Raw genomic sequence first — 22,412 nt, 5'->3', positions numbered from 1 at the left:
CTTTTTTTTTATTGATAAAACATTGAATAAATACTTCTAATTTAACAATTATAAAAAAATTGGAAAAATTCAAATAAAAAAATAAACATAAGTCAAGTTACCCTCAAAGATATACTAAGTGAGTAAACTGCTTTCTTATTACTTAACCACTCATGTAGCCTATGGCAAAGGGCAACACTGACTGGATACACAAAATGGCTGCCAGCCAGTGACACATTGTCATCAACAGCAACACTGAGCAGGAAGGCATTGGGAACAAAGAGAAGACATGAAGACCTATGTAAAAAGCGCATTGGATGCCTACACAAAACGGTCAGTGACCACATGGTCACAAGAGAACACATGCAGGCCACTGGCTGGCTAGTGGTAACACAAAATGGCCACCAGTCACACGGTCACAACAACAAGAGGCAGGGGGGTGAGGCCTGGAAATCAAAGAACACATGCAAGTCCATGGACACTGACTATATAAAAAATGGCCCCTGGCCACATGGCATGTGAAACAAAGGCAATTGGTGACCTATGGCAAACAAATACAGACAGACAGACACACACACTGGCAAGACAAAGGAGGCATGGTAAAACAGAGAACACAACATTAATTCAGCAATGCCAAAAATGAAAATGAACAGGGCTTAATGTGGCTAAGAGGCAGGAGGCCTGGAAAACAAAGCACACATGGAGGCCCATCCACACTGCATTAATGCAGCAATGCCAAAAACAAAAATTAACAGGGCTAAACAAAATGTTTACAACAACACACATGCCTCAAAGGCTTTACACCACCTATTCACTGTTTGCAGGGAAAAAAATGGGAAATACCATAGAAAAAACACATTTTGTATTTCAATCTCAATTCATCCATGGCCTAAATGATGTTTCATATTCAACAGACACCACAGAAACAGTTGTTTCATGCACCCATGACTAGCCTACCGGCTGGAAGGCCAATCGGCAGACTAGGCCACATTGTGAATTAAATCAATACGGCAAATGTATTAAAAAATCACTTGACCTCCATTGAAACAACAGGCCATCCATCAAAATCAATTTAAAAAAAATCCTTCAAAAGTACATATAAATCCAGGTGAATGGCCCCAATCGAAAAACACCACTTTTTCTTTTTCTTTTTTTTTTTTATATCTTGCATTGTCAAAAAGAAATACAATCAGAAAAAAATCAGATCCACAAAATACATTATAAGAGAGAACAAAAAACAAAATATGAAAGAAGGTGGAGATTGTACTAAGGTAGTAACAACAAGATACAATAATCGGTAGAATATAGATATACATTTAGATATGGTCATAGACAAACAAATATCTGAAAGACAAGAAAGAAACAATGTCAGCGTCTCCCAACAAAAAATTGGCCTATGACTCCTCTTAGCAACCCCATATAGACCCGTATTTTGCAAAGCATGGATACCCCTTACTTTAGCTAAAGCCTTCTCTCTTTCCCCAGTTTCTTAAACAATTAACCACCATTCCAACATACAGTGGGAGGTTTGAAAGATCCATGCTGTAGTGATCGCCAGCTGGGCGGCAACTAACATAATTGCCATTATAGGTCTGTGCTGACCAATACCCTCCTTATAACCGAGCATCTTTTCAGCTGTCGTAAATGTATATTCGACCCAGAGTCAGAGTTTGACTGCAGATAGTATCTTCTCCCAAAAGAGACTTACAGCTGGGCACTTAACAAACATATGGGTGATATCAGCTGCATATAGCCCGCATTTGGGGCAGTTACAACGCGTCCCTCCTTAAACCACTCCCTGTCTAACCCCACCTTGAGACCATCTAGGGATCCTCTCCGGGGTATGATAAAGTGCACAAAGTGTCCGAAATTGTTGAAATTGTAAATTTACTGAATGTACTGAGCAGGCGATAGTATCAAAAGCAATCTTCATATCTCCAGGAGTACTATTTATCCCTAAGGTCTCGCTCCATCTAGACGCTAATTTCCCACAGCCCTCTACTCTAAACTGACAGAGAGATTGATACATCTTACTGATAGCCAGCCGGTTCTGGGCATACAAGTACTCCCACACTTCTGAGCCTGAAAGACTTTGTATAGCTAAGCATCAAACAAAATAATCTCTAATCTGAATATATTTAAAAAACAACTGTTGAGGAATATCAAACATTAGCTGAAGGTTCTCAAATGATTTGAAACCATTGCAATCATACAATTGCCCAAGATGATACACACCATACTTTGCCCATTGACGGGCCGTAGAATCCTGAAATGTTCCGGGCAGCATTGGATTACCCCATAAAAGAAGCTTGTTATGTATGAGAGATAGAGAAGATCTAGCTTTAATGCCCTGCCAAATATAGACACAGTCTCTAATAGTCTTGAACCGTACACTTTTGAAATAATTAGGGTCGTTGATTCGGTATAAAAACATCTGGCTCTCTAAGCCAAGAACAAATCAATGCCAGAAATCCGTTTGCTCTGGATTCAAGAGACTGCTCAGACGGCCAACAAATGCATTCCAAAAATAACGTTTAAAATCAGGGAGTTCTAAACCACCCTGGTTGTAGGGAAGCTTCATTAGGCCGATAGTGCGTCTTGATTTTTTGTACCCCCAAATAAAGCTACTTAAAACCCCATCCAATTTACTAAAAAACAAATTAGGAATCCGTAGCGGGATCGACCTAAATAAATACAAAAATTTAGGAAGCACCTTCTTCTTAATGACGTTGCATTTACCCAGGATACTGATTGGAAGCTTGTGCCACAATTTCAGTTGCTTAGTGATAACAACTAATAGAGAATCGTAGTTTAATGAATAAATAAGTTCAACTTTAGGTGAAATACGTACCCCTAGATCCTTCAACTGGGAGTTCCAGCTAGAAGTTAAGAAGGAGTTGCGTTTTATTGCTATTTAATTTGTAGCCTGAGAAAAGGCTGAACCTCTTAGTTACCTTGTTAATACTCTCTATTGCCACTTTTGACTCCTCTGAAAAAATAGCGATATCATCTGCATACGCAGTGAGTTTCAGTGAGCGCTGCCCAATTTTCAGCGGGCGTATCGTATTGTTGACCAGCAGTGCCCGAATAAATTACTCTATATAGAGAGCAAAAAGGAGGGGAGAAAGGGGACAGCCCTGTCTTGTGCCACAGCGAATGGAAAAAGGAGCTGTTTGAATATTAGAGTAAAGTAATCTAGCCATAGGGTTATGGTACATAGCTTGAACCAACTTCCGAAATGTTTCCTTGACCCCAAATGCAGTAAGTGTTGCCCACAGTTATCCCCAGTTCACCTGGTCGAATGCTTTTTCCGCATCCAATAGAACCATGCCCAGGTTGCTTTTTAAATTCCCCGCAGCAACAAAAGGCGCTACTGCCGTGTTGACATGACAACACCACTTTTTCATCATACTTGTGAATTCTCAAATACAAAGTCCTTAAATCCAATGGGATATGCAGCAGACACAAAGAGTGATCCTTCCAGCTCCAAAACCAAAGGATAAGTGACCATTACATAGAAAAGCACTGGGAGGAGCCTGCTGGACAGGAACATGGAGTTGGAGACTCTTGGGCACTTCTTTTCAGTTGGAAAAAAAGTAATTACACAAAGGACTCTAAAAAAAAAAAAAACAACGCCACAATTTCATTTGAGGAGGTTTATAACTTCAAATCATAATTTTGGGAAGATTGTGATGCTTCTTGAGGAGAGAATCTTCCCCAGATTGCTCCCGTGGTAGATCCTGCATGTTCAGGATCAGAGAACATCTGCCGGAAGTCAATGGTGCACCCAAATGGCATGTTGGGTACCGTAAAATCTTGTGGCAGCATGCGACCAGCTGGCAAATCTCGTGGCGAACGCTAACGGCCCAGAAAATCTCATGGGCGATTGCGAGGGCCCGGCAAGTCACTTCTGCACACCCGAAAGGACATTTCATGCATGCTGATAAAAAAAAACTACACTCCTTTGCAGACTTTATCCATAACTCTGCGTTCTCAGAGGAATTCTGAGTTACCGAATTCCTCAAACTCTGCGAGCGGAGAGGAGTTTTACACCCAAGCTTACAATAAAGTATCTACTGAAGACTTTCAGATATAAAATTGTCCTATGAATAATAACTGATCAATGAATCATTTTTCGAATTAACTTTAGTCTACTACAGACCTGTTGTGCAACTATTGTACAAACTAGAGTTCACCCAAAGCTCTGAGGCTCACTCAGAGTAAAACACGGTTTTGCCTTTGCAGATCGACTTGCGTCTAAAAATGTATACCTCCAATTATATGACTGTTGTCTCTGAACTTGTAATTGAACCAATATATTCATTCTGAAACTGAAAGCCAAGTCCTGACATGTTCCTATATATTTAGTTTTCATTCATTCTCTTGTCACTCCCTGACCCCTAACCTGTTATGTAACTTCTGATTTCTCTTTTTCCATTTAGTGTGCATACAGTGGCTTGTTTTTACAAATCTATTTAATTTTACAGTAACTGCTGACCTCATTATTCTAATGTCAGTACAGCATTGTTGAAATCCAGTGTGAGCAGAGACTGCTCTATTTAGGACAATACAAGAAGACATAATACATTATCCTTCTGATTCAATATAATGACAGTGTTTAATGGAACAGGATAATACAATCAGAACTTAACAGTATTGGCACAATACCATTCAGTAGCTTTATTAGCTGTTTAAATGGGTAACATTACTCATGAAATAGTTATTTTAATGTAAGGTCAATAAAGTCTGCATAAATATTATACATTCTAAGAAACAACAGTTATATACCTTAGATGTTTTTGTTTTCAGGAATTAGGCCTCAATCTCACAAATTTGGGAAAATGGTGGACAACTACCCCAAGACACCCATGTTACAAGGACAATTTGTAAGTGTAGAAGAAGGTAAGTGATATAGAGACTTTTCTAATAGTTACTCTTTTAGATGATCACATTTATTGGATATTGCATCACATAAAATATGCATTTATAACAGTAATTGTACAAACATTGACAAAGGCAATAAGTGTGTCTTATAACTAAATTTGCCTTGTCATCATGTATTGGTACATTTATATGTGCGGGGTATTGTGGATGGGCAGTAGATGAATGGATGCTTCTACTCATAAACTCATTCCTCTATCTGCCCTTGTAATCAATACCTTTATCCATTCACATAGTCACTTGTACCTGCACTCATGTAGCTATTCATCCATCCATGAACTAATTTTTGCAGTTTTCAACCATCCACAATGCTTCACACACTGTCAGTGGCATTCCTACTGACTTTGTCAATAATTATTTAATCTGTAGCTGAGAAGAAAATTCAATAATTTGATGTGTATGCAATATTTTCATAGCATCATCCAAAATAATAAAGAGAAAAAGAATCACATTTACACAGTCTGTTTTTTGCAATTTGAATTTATCCTAAAGGAAAATGTATATAAAGACGTGTTATCTTATCTGATTAAATGTGAATGTGAATTGAACCTAAGATTCTTAATTTACAGAAGTTAACCACTGTTACCTCATGTTCTGCCATACATGTGCCTACAGTATAGGCACTTTACCAATTACTTTAAATACCATCCCACAAGTGCTCTGAAGTAAAAGGAAAGTGGCATACCAAACTAAAATAAATAAATAAACTGCACTAAAATATGTTTTCAATGGTGACCAATCAATTAAGTTCAACCTCTGATTCTCATAGCTAGTTTAAGTATCTGAGCGCCTGTCCATGCAAAAAAACACAGGTTATTTGAACCGCTTATACAAAGATAACTTTAGCACAACAGCCATCAGTGAAAAAATGTCTGGGAGGGTACATTCAGAAACGAATTGTAATGAATAGCTGATTTCTTGAATGGTGGAGTTGAAAAAATGTAATGAAGCAATGTGTCTCTAAATGCATGGAATGCTGTAACCCTAGATTGACCAGGTGTTTATTTATCTACAGAGAATCTTTATCAGATTGTAATAGTACAGACTCAGACAACATGTTCATTCTTTTATTGGTAATTTGGCAGCACACAACACCTTCTTAGAAAATTGTAGAAAACTGCAATTGTTTAACCAAGTGACGCATATTTTATCCAGGGGCTCTAGGCATAAAAGTTGGAACCACCAGGGAATTGTACATAAGCCTTTTTTGGTAAATGCTGACACTAAACCTGTCTGGCTGTCAATCTAGCAAAATAGCTTCCTTTTGGGCTGATCGAAAATGTGACTGAGATTGTCAACAAAGTCTGAGACGGCACCAAACTGATTTCCCTATCCAATAGGAGTGCTGTACTTTTCAGTACTTCTCTGAATTCACAACCAACCATATCCATTAGCAATATGTTGGCTAGCAGTAGAAACATGGAAATGGGAATGGCGTAACAGAAAACAGAGACACTGGATTTTGCCAGTCTGAATCCTCTCTTTATGAAGTGCTGATGTCCACTGCTTAAAGTGTATACCTAACAACGAGATTAGTATCTTTAGTATCTACTTCCTGTTTTTGTGAATACAAGTTCTCTGGTTTTGATATTTATTCAATTTTGTATTTTCTTAAAACTGCAATATAGAAACTGCTCATCAGAATTAAATAGTTCACACTGATATTGTTAGGAATGGAGCTAATAATTTGGGAAGTAGGACCTCTACCAACTTAATAAATCCAATTGGGTTGGGTTTAAAGATAGTTCGGAGATAATTTGTGCTCAATTCCAGGTAGCTATGGCATAAACAGCAGACGATTCCCAAAGAAGTCTCTTATAACTTCAAGCCAAAAATCTTAAAGTAAGGAAAACAACAATTTAAAATTCCTGAAGCAAGTTAGACACATAGACATACATTATGTGAGCCAAAAGACAAAAACATCTTCAACATAGGTGAAGTGGAACCAAAGACATGAATCTTTAAAGTTTTACGTCAAGAAGCAATAAACAAAAGTAAAGTGGCAATCAATAGTAACTGTTCTAGGTTGACAGGGAATGAGGTATGGTTTCAACTGACCACAATAGAGCAGAAACTGAATACAACAAACAGGTCAAAAATTGTATTTTCTCATGATTTAGCGACTTTTTTTCAGATCTTGGTGGAGGGGAATATTCAGTCAGAAACGTGATGTATATCCTGTCTGCCGTATTACGATCCTATTCTATCCTATCGAGATCTTAATACGGCAGATGGGACATCCGTCAGGTTTGTGACAGAGTATTCCATATGCCGATTTCTAAATCAGGCCCTTAGTCTTTTTTTATGGAAGTGAACATCTTCCTTTGGGATAAGGTTCAAGGCTGTGGTTGTCCAGGATCTCTTCAAGTTACATATATTGTCACTCAGGTCCTGCTGAAGTCATTTGTTTTTGGCACCAAAAGCTCAAAGTGAGACAAACCTGGATTTCAATGCAGGGGAGGCAACTTTGTTGATAAGATAGATTTATTATCTATTTGCATTCCAACATTTTACCTCTAATTCAGTCATTTTTTTGGATGTCAATATTCTCCAGTGGTACAAGGCTGGGAGCTATAGCTGGGCAGGACTCCACAAGGCCGAGATATGTTCGCCGTGAGGTACTGCTGAACAAGTTTTCAGCTGAGCAAAATGCTCTGAGTTGGCTGGAACTCAAATTACCAGGTTTTGAAAGTTCTGGGAAAGTAGTTCTTATCACTCATGCAGCACCCTTAGGGAATGCTTCTAAGCACCAGGTCTCTCTACAGTCACGGCTCTTGCGGGTGCATTACTTAGCTGTCTGTTGGGCCTTCGGGAATTCTTCTTATTTTTATGTCCCTGAAACAAGAAAACAGGAGGATAAAAGTTACTCTTTAGGATTCAATTGTAAATATTTCAAATAGATTCTCACACACATCAAAGATATTTTTCCCTGTCATATATCAGAGCGGGGCATTCAAACTTCAGTCCAGCCAGAGCACAGTGCAGCTCCTTGCAGATATATGTTTTTGTCATGTAGGTGGGTGATGGGAATATACACTGCAGCCTTCATATTACATTTAACATTCTTTACCATGCACTTTAGCCACTATTTACAATGGACTTACATGGACGGTATAAGTCATTTAGGGATTTTCAATGTAGAGTAAATGTTTTAGAGAAGAAGCACAGGCATATAACTACTATTTAGCTGTGGTAAGGTGCACAGAGTCCTAAAGCCAACAAAAAAAGTCTGAAAGAAGGTGAAATATCTGGGTTGACCATGCAGAAAAGGCAGATTTGTTACAGATACAAATTAGTCAATGCTCTAAACTGACATCATCACCTCAACCACAATGCATGGTTTGTGACGATTTCAACAGTCTTGTGCGACGAAAAGGATCCTTTCCATTTCCACATGTTGCATAGGAACTCAAAGAAAACCTAAAATATAAATTCTGAATCCTTACTTCATGTTGTTTCAGTTCATTTGCAAAATATGTTTTGTTATCTTAAAGCGATTTGTAAAGCGCTCTTCTTGATGTGTCATGGTGCTGGCTTTGCTCAAACACAACTAAGAATCAACCCCTTATTCTTAAAGAGCCATGTTTGCCACTCCTTTCTCAAGGAGAGAAGAGTAGTTCAAGACTTAATATGCGGTGGAAGAAGATTTCAAATCTTGCTGTACCCACAAAGACGCCTCTTCCTCCCCAATTCATCCTCTTAAACTGTTTTCTTGGCATATTAAGATCTGAGGGTTCTTGTGGGTTTGTACCAAACAAACACCCTCCTCAGAAACTCAGGGCTGATGTCATGCAATGCTCTATCGGCAATAGAGAGAGCCTTACATTTAACATACTTACTGACTGTCAGCCAGTGTAGCTTATGTATTTCATAGGAGACTGAAACTTGAGGATCCTGAGAAGTAACCTGGGTGAATATTTTGTAAACTCTGTCATTTATTCAGATACTGTTCTTGCATATTTAGATAAAGAGCATTGCAATAATAACATTTTGACCGAACTAACGCTGTGATAACAGCTTTTTTAGAATCTGGTGGAACGTAAGGAAGTAGCTTTTTGATCATTCTCAAGATATGAAATGAGGATGAGACAACCCTGTTGACCTGATTACCAAAATTCAGTTTGTCATCAGTGATCACACCCAGGTTGTCTGCTTTTTTCCCCCGAATTGGAAGTGGTCCCATTTCGACAGGCCGGCAGGTTTGGGCCCAGGTCGAGGTGTGGTTCTCAAACAAAATGACCTCAGTCTTTCCAGGCTTTAAACAACGTTTACTCATCCATTTATTGCACTTGTGCATTCATGGAGCCTAATGCCAATGGTGTTTTCGTTATTATATGCTGATGTTACTGCTTGAGTGACATAAGAGGTCAGGGTAAAACTGAAGGATTTGATCAACGATGCCAACGCTGTTACGTATACATTAAGTAGCATAATGCTAAGCGAGGATCCCTGTGGGAACCCCCATGGAAGGGAAAAAGGTTTAGAGAAAACATAATTCAGGGCCACAACTTGCTCTTTACCTTCTAAGAAAGAGTTCAGCAGTGTTAGAGCCTTTCCTTTGATACTGATATCTCCCAAATGATGGGATCAAAATCCTGTGGTTGACTGTGTCAAAGGCCACCGACAGGTCAAGGAGAAAATGGGCAGCAGCGCTGCCCTTAACTTCGCTTTAGCCTTGATCAGGGCTGTCTTGTTACTGTATCCAGGTCTGTAACCAAACTGGGTTGGGTCCAGGCGATGGTCTGTTAGGAGAAAGTTTGGAACCTGTTGCTTCATAACTTTCTCCACAATTTTAGCAGAAAGTTGCAGGCAGAAGATGGGGTGATAGTTGGTTGGGTCAAGACTAGGATTTTTAAAAGGGGAAGAATTTATGCTTTCTTCCACAGGGATGGAAACTGTCCTGTCACAAATATTGAAATTAAAGAAGCTGGTATGGTTGGAAGCTACTAATTGAGGGATCCGCTTCAGCGCAGAGGGGTCTAGGATCTGACTGAGAACCTAACCTAGTGAAAAATAACAGCTCAGAACTTGATCTGATGAGACTGGGGAAAATCTGTAAATGTCGCCTGTTCTAGGTCATCCAGAGAACTAATCGTTCCAGTAGAGACTGCACTTTTTTTGCATCAAACTGCAGATAAATCTGATCTACGTTCTCCCTAATACAGTGGGCAAGTAAGTTAAAGAAGTCTTAGCTACCACTAAGTTTTAGCTGACAATTTGCTGTTCATAATAGATGGTTTTACTTGATCAAATAGTGTTTATATCTGGCCAGAGACAGTTTAAATAAATCCTTTCTCTGTCTGCCCCATTGCAACACCCTTTTCTTTTTTGTCTTTTACAATTTTGATTTTACTTTCTGAGTGCCTCAGTGAACCATGGTGCAGAGGTTTTTTTCCTGTGGACATTAGTGCTCTTAAGATGAGCTAGTAAAGTAAAAGCTCACTTTAGCCACTTTATATATTCTTGCTAAGCGAGCTCAGGATCACAAGAAAGTGAAGGCTGAGATGGTTCTAGATGCTAGGTAAGTAGATCACTATCAATTTTGTTCCAGGTACAAGATCAGGTTGTACTATTAGGCACTGCACAGGCTGAAAAGTTTGGAAGGTACTGATTTCAAAGAAAACTACATGGTGGTCCAACTATATCAGTGACAGGACATCATTAACCTCAATTTGGGGATTACTCAACAAAAGTCCATTCAGAGTGTGACCTGCCTGATTGGTGGAGTTATGAATAAATTGTGAAAAACCTAATGGAGTCATGATTACCAGAAAGTCCATTGTATATTTATCCATGGTGGTCTCAAGATGAAAATTAAAATGTCCTAGGGTGGAGAAATCCCTGGCAGTTATATCTGCTTCCAGCTGTGAGATAAAAGACTTTAGGAAAATACTCCTTGAAACAGGTGGGTGGTATATGAGCTTACCAATATATTACTGATTTTGTAAGTTCAATCTGAAAGGCAAGTGCTTTGCAATCTTGAGAAGAAGCAGTGTCTAATTTAGCCACAAAGCAGTCGCGATAAAAGATGACGAAGCCGCCTCCCCTTTTAAGGGGTCTGTCCAATCTGTGAATCGATAACCTTAAGGAGACAGTGACTATCATGTCAGGAAATTAAAACATTTCTGCAGAAGTTTCAGTTATGAAAGCCAAATAAGGATGATGACTCTCAATAAAGTCAGCCAAGTTCAAACCAGTGATCGAAGCCAAGTTCAAACCAGTGACCAAGGATCGAGAATTTAAAAGTGCACAGCCTATTTTAGAGGTTGAGCACTTGGCGGTAGGAGGGCTGGCTAAAAACTGCTTGTTCGACAGTAGGGCCTTAATGGGGGACTCATCTTTTGTTTTAAAGCCACAATTGTGGCAGGTTGTATTATTCACAGGAGAGAGTACTGCAAAATTAAAACGAACACAGCCAGCCACATGGTCTAGGGGTTTAAGAGTGCAAAGTTCCTTACCAGAGTAGCATGTTTTGATTGTAGGATTTGGGACAAAACCTCCAGGGGTCCTGGTGCTTGGCACCATCGGGCACAGAAGGGCTTGACTTTGGCGTGCCAGCGGCATGTCCGCTGTGCACGACCACTGGGCAGATGTGCTGATGAAGAATTTAAATAATCCTCCATGTGATGGGAAGTGACAAATGCTGGCACTTTGCAGCGCGATCCACAAGAGGGTGGAAGAATTAAAGGTGCAAAGCTAGGGTCCAGCAACCACATGTACTATCACCGGCTTCCCTGTTAGGGACTGAATACTGGTAAAGAAAGGTGAGGCAAATAAAGTGCTTGAATGATAATTATAATGACAATAAAAATGGACGTGCTCCCTTTAAATATGATGTCCAGATTAGAGGAGTAAAGCACCTCCATGGGATGACACCGAATGCCGACAAGGAGAGCAGTGATGTGTGAGTCCTAATAGGGCTCAGCAAAGATGTGCAGATGCTTTGATAAAGGATTTAAATAACTCTCCATGAGAGGGCGGTGTCAAATGCCGGTGCTTTGCACCATGATCCACAACAGTTTTGAAAACTTAGAGGAGAAAAACTGGAGTCCAGCAACCCAGCAGACCCTCACAGGCTTACCTGTGAGTGAATGAATACTGGTAAAGAAAGGTTGGGCAAATAAAACGTGTGAACAAAAACCATAAAAACAATTAAAATATGTACAATGAAAAATCCAACATTATCCTTGAATGCTTCTCTGTATTTAGCTTTTGGCTCACTAACAAACAATCTCCAAGGTTTTTTGACATTCCGGTTACAATACCCTAGCGGCAGCAATATCGTTTCTCAAGGGCTGTATCAGGATGTTATGAATCACTAGCAAACTTATACACAAACTTAAAAATGGTCACTCCCATTTATATTATGAGAGATGATCAATGACTTAATGGAGAATGTAGTTTGTGCTCAGGCAGCATAAGTAACATTGTCAAGGCTTAGAACCAGAATGCACACTCGAGCAATGAATTGGCAACTACAAACAGTCAAATCTCAGAGTAAATCAAATAAATGGCCAAGCTCAAACCACGCGACTTGCTTAAAAAAGGTCAGTCCAATAAATGTAACAACAAAACCATTACGGAAAATAAGGGACGCAGAGGAGTACTGCCATTTTCAGAGATATACACAGATGAAAAAATCAACACTTATGTCAGATGAAAAAAAAAACCCCTCAAGCAGATTCCATTACTGGTCTCATGGCACCAATGAGTGTAATGCTTCTGTTAATGCATCACAAACCCAGAGTTATAAAGTAGGCTTCACCAGAATGCAACATACTCACCCAATTATTCCTGTGGTGAACAGGAAGGCTGTGGTATGTGAAGGTAAGTTAAAGCATGAATGGACATGTTAGTCAGATGGGCTTCAAAGGGAAAAGGAAAGAGTTTGAAGAATCTAATTCCTGCAGAATTTACAACTGTCAGTTATTTTTAAATACCTCACGTGTAGGGAAGAGGTGTGGCGCAGCGGCCAGGGCGACTGACTCTGGACGCTGGGAATCGGGATGCGATCCCTGGCTCCGGCAGCAGGGGTCTGCCCAGCACCATACAACTCTGGGCAATAGCTCGCTTAACTTCCCGAAGGCCCCCATCGCTGAGATACCCCTTCGGGGATGATTTGTGCGCTATACAAGTACGGGATTTACATTTACATTTTTTACCACAGAGCAAACGTCCTGAAACAGGTAGGAAAGAAACCCCACAGTGACTGATGTCTGCATACAGTGATGGAACAAGACAAAAGTTCTTTACATCCTAACTCTGTTGGTCAGGTACCCTGATTATAAAACGATATGAGTGTTCATCTGTTGATAATTGCTATGATAGTCCACTTTACTTCTATATGGTTTTACAGGAAGCTCTGTACTCTGAAGCTTGCAGCTAAGCTTTGTTTGCTAAAACTGGCAAATTGATAATTTGCCTTTAATTTATTTCCATTGGCGACTAAAATGGTATGGTACAAGTCTGGTGAAAACATTTAAAGTGAACTCTTGTCTACACTATTAGCTGTTCTAATAGTAACTTCAAAATGTAAGTGTTGGTTCCTGTCACATATGTCTGTATACTCCTTTCATCACTGCAAATATATCGACTCCTGAAAAACCAACACACTCTGCCGCTGACCGCGGCCCCCGCATGGGGCCACTAGAGCGGTTGGCGCCCTACTGTCGCCCTACTGTCGCCTGGGCACCGGTCACCCCTCCCCGCCTCCCCCTCCTGGGGGGCAGGGACTCCGGCCGGTGTCCCCCTCCTCTTTCCTGCCCGTAAGTGACGCGACAGGCGTCACTTCCGGGGGTCCTCTGGGGTTAGGGGTAGGCTATATAGCCCTCCCCCACCATGCCGGCGACCTCTTGTCACTTCGCACGCCACTTTGGGTCGTCGGGTCCTCGCGCCGAAGGGTCGTTCATGCCATTTCAAGCCGAAATCTACGGTGAGTCCTGCCGCTCCCACACCTTCGGGTCGAGCTCGCGCGCCAGGCTTCGAGCACGGCATTTAAATCAATGGTGGTTCCGGGCGATCACGCCCCCCCTGTTTTGCATTTTGAATAGGCAAAGGCGGTCCCCTGCTCAGCCTCTCCAACCCCTTCGGGCCGAGCGCGCACCGGGTGCAGGGTTAGTTTTGATTTAACACGGGGAAGCGGAAGTGGGCGGCGAGTAGCGCACGCATCTGGGCGGGGAGGGGCTACGGTCCGTAGACGACAACTGCCGACTTTGGGGCATGAACCCAGGGTTCGAGCCTTGGGGTCGCGCCACAGCCTGTGATTCTGAGCAAGTGCTTCATCTCCCCATAATTGAAAGTGGGATGTAAATATGGTGCCCATGTAAAGCGCTGAAACACCTGCGGCTTGAGTTCGCGCTATATAAATATATAAAAAAAAAAAAAAAAGGTCAAGCACACGTGCCAACCTCTTGCTAAAGGTAGTGAATGCGCCCAGATTGACTCTTTGCGGTGCCAGCGTCTGTGCAGTAGGACAACAAGGGCGAGCTGTGCGGCGGCACCCATTGGCGGTTCTGAGTAACCACGCCGCCCCCCCGCGTGAGTTTGTAATGCTAATCATACCGATGCACAACCGGGGGTTGGCGATGCAGAAACCAGAAGTGGGGGTGCGCGGGACGTGTTTATGGCCGGCCAGCACTGAGGAAGCACGGCGACACGCGCGCACCACAGCCAGGGAGGGCGTCCTCACGCACGCCTGGCGGACGGTGTTAGAAGACCCGGGGAGGCACGGATTGCAATCGCGGGCTGAGGCGGGAGAGGTTGCCCATGCGCCATCGCCCCAAGTGGCGTTTGGCGGGGAAAATTACTAAGGGGGCAGCCTCAGGAACAGAATGCCCCAGCCGTTCGCGTTTATACTGCACGGTAGCGTGGAGTAAAAAGGGGTTAGGACAGGCGAGGAGACGGGGCACCCCACTGCCAGACTACGGGGCAGGGGCTGTGGGGTGCGGGCTGCCCCTAGGCCAAAGTGTTTGACATGGGACACTTTATGCTGCGTTAAGCTATCAGCTGGGGGGAAGGAGTTCTCCCCCCCTCCCCTTTTTTCGGATTCCATGCCTCACATTTGGTTTGTTTTACAGCAGCCTTGCAGGAAGGATTAGAGGTTGGACGTGGAGCCCAGAGTGACTATTGTGTGCGTCCCACTACCGCCGGCACGACTGCTGGACAGCACGCCCACCGTCGGTATCCCGCTAGTCGTTGAGTAAGTACGGGTTGGGTAGGGGGAGTGAGCAGTTTCCCCGGGCCAGGGAGCGCGATGAGAGCGCCTGTGGCTAAAACATGTGTTTTCCCCATTCCAGATTGTGAGGCACACGCCACGAACCAGATGGATAGTCAGGGATCCCCACCACTGTTTACAATGAGGTCCCAAGTTGACGAGACCCAGACAGGCACCTCCGAGGACACACGTATCGCCGCATTTCTTGACTTGGCCAAGACCAAGGGATTGGCTTGGGCCACCGATCTTGAGAACCAGCAACCCTGCAGACTCTGGAATCGCCAGTGAGGTCCCGCCGTAGAACGGTCGCACAGCGAGGATGCAGGCCCCTCTAGGTCCAAGAGGATACGTCGCCCCACAGTCAAAGATTTTCCGGCGGAGCAACTGCCGGCGAGAGGCAGAGCTGCTGCCCCCCCCGGGCCGCAACCCCCCCTCAGGCCCCTCTGGCCTTGTGCGCCGGACCATCAGTGGTGCCCTCCAGCTGCCCTAACCCGGTGGCTTTCGCAACATCAGAAGACCTTGGTAAGGTCTCGGCCACTTTGAGAAGCTTCATGGCCGAGGTCAGAACGGGCTTAATGCTGGTCAGGCCGCCCACGGGGGTCGTGCCCGCCGCCCTTGCACCACCCGGTGGTGCCACGGGGCTGCCAGCATTCACACAAGTTTGGGGGGAGGGGGGCAGTCCGTCCAGCGACACTGTGGCTCAGGTGGGTGGACTGGCACCCGCCATCCCTCCGCCCTTGGGAGTACAGCACACAGTTGTGGGGGTCCCCACATGCGGGTCACGGGTTAGAGCTCCGATGGGCCAAGGTATAATTTCACCCCACCAGCCACATCACACTGGGCGTGCGCTCACAGATGTGGCCCCGGCGTGCTGGGGGAAGGGTGCAGCTTACGGCGCAATGCAGAGGACTTCGTCCAGCAAGCCAGCCCCACAGACAAGCTGCTTTCGCCCCAGCTTCACCATGCTGGGGCGGCTTTGGAAGTGCGGGGTGCCCGGTTCAGTGAACTGCGGCAACCTCGGTTGAATAGTCACGGTATTGCGGGAAGCAAGGTCGAGGCAGCTGAGTGATATTAATCACCACCGAGCCTATGCCATGAGTGGATCCCAACAGGGCCCATTCAGACTCGCATCTTGAGGAAGGCTGTTGGGAGGGACTATGTTGGGTAACCGTTACGCACCGGAATTAGACCCTGTGGGTATGTTGCGGCGAGCCCGGCTGTGCTCTGATGCGCCGGGAATTACGATGAGGTGCACATGGCTGGTTGTGACCTCTCCTTGCTAATAGCCTGTGGCCTGCCGGAGACCTTTAGTACTGGGACGCGCGAGTTAGGCAGCCCCGACACCCCATGTAGAGTTCTCCCCCGACAAACGCAGCGCTAGGCCTGCACACCCTGCCAGCTACTTATCAGTAGCAAATGGCGATGTGAGTTTTCAACACGCAGCAATGGGGGTTCAGATCATTGATGTTATGTTATGTTATGTTATGTTATTTATATTTTTATAGCGCACAGCTGCCCCAGCAAAGGGGCGTCCTGGCGCTGTGACAGATGCTACAACATAACACACAATAAAAGAAAAGGAAATTAACCAGACACGGGAAACAGTAAAGTTTTAATCGCCTGCCTGAAGGCGAGCAGGTCTTCAAGAGCTCGGATGTGTACCGGGAGCGAGTTCCACAAACCTGCCGCGAGCACCCTAAAGGAGCGGCCACCCATTCTACTCAATTTAAAGCGCGGACAGACCGCCAGGTGAAGCCTCTCCGATCTCAAGGATCTCAAAGGAACATAGGGCGTGAGTAGGTTAGCAAGTGCCGGGGGCGAAGAAGATTTCAAAATTTTAAAGGTCAGGCATAGCGCTTTGAACTGAATTCGCTGTCTGACCGGGAGCCAATGTAAGGCCGCGATGGTACCAGACACTGAGCAATGTCTAGGGAGGCCCACAATGGCCCGAGCCGCGGCATTTTGCACCCTTTGGAGCCTAGAGGCCTCCTCTTGATTCACCCCTAACAGCAGTGAACTGCCGTAGTCCAGCCGAGATAGTATAGAGGCCTGGACCACAAGCTGTCTGGTGGGGGGATCAAAATACTTTAAGACCGGCCTTATTCCCCGCAGAATGCCATAGCACGTGGCAGCCACCTTCTTAGTGTGGTCCTTGAAGGTGAGCGCAGAGTCCAACCAGATGCCTAAATTTCTCACTCCAGAAGCTGGAATGGGAGTGACCCCCAACTCTGATGGCCACCACTGGTTACCCCATAGCTCAGCATGCTTCCCTAATACCAACACCTCTGTTTTGGTGGCATTTAACTGAAGGCAGTTGGTGCGAAGCCAGCTTGCTACTGCCAACAAACCCGCTCGAAATTTGGGGGCCTCCACCTCAGGGTCTCCACTAAGTGTCACCGCTAGCTGTGTGTCGTCCGCATATGAGGCCATCGTAAGACCCCACTGTTTAACGACACCAGCCAACGGTTTCACATAGAGGTTGAACATAGTAGGGCTCAACGAGGATCCCTGTGGTACCCCCAGCTCCAGGGGATAAGTGGCAGATTGGCCAGGTGGTATGGCCACTTTAAAAGAACGATCTGATAGAAAAGACCGAAACCACTGGAGAGCGAGATCAGTCACTCCCGCCTCCTGTAAGCGTTGGATCAGTATATGGTGGGACACAGTATCGAAGGCAGCGCTTAGATCTAATAGTAAAAGCGCTGCAGTGCGACCTGAATCCAGAACCTGGCGTAGATGTTCCGTGATGTAAAGTAATGCCGTCTCGGTACTGTGTCCCGACCGGAAGCCGTTCTGACTGGAATCCAATATCTGGTTGCGAGCCAGATGCTCAGACAGAACAGAGTTGACATGGGCTTCTGTTACTTTGGCAATCCAAGGCAGCAGGGATATGGGTCGATAATTCTCTGGCAGCCGGGGGTCAGAGTTGGCTTTTTTTAGTATAGGAGTAACCACTGCCTGTTTCCAAGCCGTGGGTACCATTCCGCTGGACAATGACATATTGATAAGATTCAATATGGGGTCACGGCAGAGTGGGGAAAGTGTGTTAATTAAGGCTGGCTTTAACGGGTCCGAGGGAGAACCTGACTTGACCCTGAGGCTAAGCCTATCAAAGGTCTCAGTAGTCAGTTCAGGTAGCATTGCAAGAGTCTCATATCCCAACGTATCGGGGACAGTAACCTCTCGGTTCTGGTGGAGTGTGTCAAAGCTTTGGTAGATTGTTTCCACTTTCTCCACAAAAAAGGAGGCCAGCTTATCACAGTGGGAATCTGTGCAAATCACCTCTGAGGTGGATCTGTTTTTCATAAGATCCTTCAGTATCTTAAAAATCAGTTTTGAAGGGTTAGGGCTGGTGGCAAATTCTTGAGCGTAAAATGCGGCTCGTGTTCTGCAAATAGCTCTATGATAGAGCTTCAACTCAGTAAAATACCGAGTTTTCAGAGCAGGGCTGTAGGATCTTCTCCATTCCCTCTCTGTTTTTCGGCAGGCTTTTTTTAGTTCTGCGAGTGAGTCATTATACCAAGGACTAGGTGTTTTTGTCCGGCCTTTCGACCACCGTAAAGGTATGAGAGAGTCCAAGGCATCGGTGATCCAGGCGCAGAACTGTTGGTAACCTTGTTCCACATTAAAAAAGATGCTCAGAGGTTTCTGTTCCAGTATGCTATAAAACTCCTCAAGCCTAAGCTTATGCCAAGGCCTTTTTAGAATAGGTCTGTCAACAGCTTTAAAAGGCTTATCGTGAACCGGACAAAAGGCTTCTATAAGCAGATGATCAGTCCACCCCATCAGCTTCGGATCTGACAACCTTACCCCCTCAAGTGTGGAAAAAAAGGGGTCCAAAATATGGCCCCCTGCGTGGGTTGGAAGGGTGACGAGCTGAGTGAGTTGAAGAGCTTCAAGGTTCGCCAGCAGAGTGCTCACCGTAGTGGATGACCCATTATCAAAATGGATGTTAAGGTCCCCCACGATGTTGAAATTGGCACAATCAAGTGCTATAGGACCGATCATATCGGCCAGTGCGGACCTGAAGACAGAATCATTGCCCGGAGGACGATAAATAAGCATACCACTGAAAGTGAATTGGTGGGAAAAAGCAACTTTAAAAATAGCACTTTCACATGCAGGATTCACAGGATTGAGATCCTGGGGCGCCCATGGCTTCTCGCAGGCACCGGAGGCAACAAGCTCCAGACCGCATGTTTCGATGGTGAAGGTGTGGGGTAACGGCACAGAGAGGCCCACACCAGCCGCTCCAATGTGACCGGCAAGCGGGACATAACACAGGAATGCCTACTTGCGTACTGCAGCACAGGCGGTAGTATTAGCAGCTGCCCCTGGTAAACACTTAATTGAGGGCCCCTGTTTGGGTGCAGCATTGGTTTTGATAAAGTCCAGCACCCCCTTTTATGCCCAGTACACGGGCACACCCTTCCAATTTCTAAAAATGAGTTTGCATACATTATTCAGGGTGGTGGCGCGTTTTCAACATGGTTACACAGCAGCAGCTCACTATTAGTATGGAAATAATAGGTGACCCTCCCACTTGCCATACAGGAGTTTCTGTTTTACCAGTGAAACCTGCTAGGGATGGTAAGTGGGAACACATGGCCTAAGCAGCGCAGGGGGAAGCTGTGCAGGTAGGCATACCGGGGTCGTTAAGTGAAGCGCTGTGGGTCGGTATTGAGACCATTGAGGTTAGTTTGCTCCCACAGGTGTGAGGATCGAACAGAAACCAGTCTTGGTTGGCACCAACGTGATAAAGGACTGGGTCCTTTGCAGGCACAAGGAGTGGGTAACCAGCGGGTGGCTACATACAATTAGGGGGCCATCCACGACGGGGGTAATTCAAAGGGTGGTCCAAGCAGACTCATGCATCATAGGTTTAAAGCATTCAAGAAGGATATTAAGGGACCAATTTGAACATGCCCCGCTGCCCTAAAGGCATCGATTGTTCTCCGGACTACAGCTTGCGAGTACGAACTCCTGGAGCTGCCCCGGTCCACTGGCCTTTGGTTAATAAGCTTTCATGGCTGCAGCTCCAAGGTTTTCAATTTTTGTTAGGGTCAGGGATAGCTCTCCACCAGCCAGGTCACATGACCGCAGATTATGCGAAGGCAGGTAATGAAAGCACCTTATGTTAGTCAGCGCCAGATACCACTGGGCGAAGGTATTCAATTAGTCAGAAGTGGAAATGTAAAAAATGTTGTTCCCACCAGCACAGGAGCTTTATGAATCGGTGCTGTCATTCAGCAGGCTGGGAAGATGTGGTTAGAGCACGACTGCCCACAACTACCTGTACAGTTGGCTTATCTATTTCAGATGGGGCAAGTATTGAGTAGGTTACTCTATGTCCTCTTATCCAAGTACGTGGCAAACTTCTTGGCATGTTGGGATACTGTAGCAAAAGGGTTATGGGACACATAGGCTGGGTGAGGGACGTACTCGAAATCTGTTCTTATGCCCAGGGTCTGCCTGCCTTGCCACTGGTTTAACAGCCCTTCAGTGGGAAGTAGAATTGCACTCTCACCCTGGTAGTTACAACCCAAATAGAGGCGCTGCGAAACGCTGAGCGGCATCCAGCATGAGGATATTATTCAAACATCGGCTGGCACCAAATAGACGAATACCATGTACTTGGGTGGGGCATCCCTCTGCAACCATGGGTAGGTTTTGGGTTGCTCCAGTAAGACATAATTACCCGCGCCTTAGCCAGGACAGCAGGCGGGTGGTGGTCATCTAACAGGGGTGCTGCAGCACATAAAAGTTTGTAAACGCTGCGTTAGAGCCTATTGGCAACAGGGTATTAATGTCCTGGCATTACCTTTATTCTGGAAAAGGACAAGTAGTTGCACAGAAGGTTCCCCGTCTGTCTCCTACAGGCTTGACTGCCCCCTGGGTTCTCCTGCTAGGGGCTGAAGATTGGAAGGGGCACCTTCTGCGACCAGTATCACTAACATCGGGATAGTCAACGCCGGGGTAGATATACCATGAAGTGCATGATTACTTCTTTGGTTTTCCATAAGTTTTGGGGGCCAAACTAGGTTGGAGCTTTAAATCCACAGTCCTTAGGAAGCACCTAGCATTCCGCCAATCCAAGTAAGGGTAGGTGGCCATAGATAAAGTAACAGCAAGGCGGGTAACAGACACCGGCTGGTCAGGCCTCTCGCCAAGTAGATAGGTGGAATATATATGTCTCTTGGGCCTTACAGCTGGGTGGAGGCGGTCCCATCGCAGGGTACGCACAGGTGAAAACGGTGTGCTTCTCAAGGTTCTCATGACCAATACGGTTTGTGGTAGCACACTAAGCTGATTGTTTTAGGTCATCCTGGGCCACATTTACACAGCCCAGTAGGAGCACTTCAGCTGGGGGGAGCCAGGCCCATTTAGAGGCACGCCTGGTGGGAAATGCGGGGCTCCCTAAGGTTCCCATGACCTAGGCGGTGCGTGGCATCGCCTGCACCAAATGTTAGGCACCATAGTACAGACAGTGCGCCCTGTATTGAATCAGGCAGATTCTCCATGCGGGTATGCCTAGGGGGCTCCATCAGAGGGATCTGAGCGGGCGAAATTCCCTACAGGGAGAAGGGTTGCAGGGCAAGTGCTGTAGGGCAGCCTTGCTTATTGTCGCAGTACGCCCAGTCATGGACATTCCTGTGCGCCTTCATTTGGCATGCACAGGGACTGTTCAAAGGTTAAGTATAATCCTCCTTGCCATAATAGCCAGAAGTAGGCAGGCAGGTCTGGGAGTAGTCACGTAGCAAGTGGGCTGCTGTCCCATAGATGGGCACGCTGGTGTTCAGACACACTCGGCGCTAGAAGGACGGCAGCTAGGTGAGATCAGCAAATAGATGGGGCTTTGTGACCTGGGAGTCGGCATCGCCCCCGCGCAGACTTGGCTCGGGGCTGAGGCAACTGAAGCAGTGGAACTTTCCCTCATGGGGTTGGATAGTTCTTTGCACAACTTCCCAGGTCTAACGGGTCTTTTGTTTCATCAGACACTATCTGCCCCAGGCTAGCGTCAGGGGCTTTGGGATTTAGATGGGGCCATCTATAACCAGAGGGATGGTTCTCTTTCATCTAGATTGGAGGAAGCTCCAGACAGGAGAGGTGGCAGGTAAGACTATAGCTGCTTTGGTGGGGGGCTCTGGCGGCGACGGTGGCCACCTCCAGAGCTGTGGCAGAGTTACAGGGCGATCTGGAAGCAGGCCGGTACCAAGGGTACATCTGCGCAGCACCATAGGGGGTGCCAAAGCCAAATCCGAGGAGCCTCATGGGAGGG

This window comes from Triturus cristatus, chromosome 5_2 (assembly GCF_964204655.1).
Source record: "Triturus cristatus chromosome 5_2, aTriCri1.1, whole genome shotgun sequence".
NCBI classification, from domain to species: domain Eukaryota; kingdom Metazoa; phylum Chordata; class Amphibia; order Caudata; family Salamandridae; genus Triturus; species Triturus cristatus.
The sequence above is the reverse complement of the archived record's forward strand: the minus strand, read 5'-3'. Positions refer to the sequence as shown.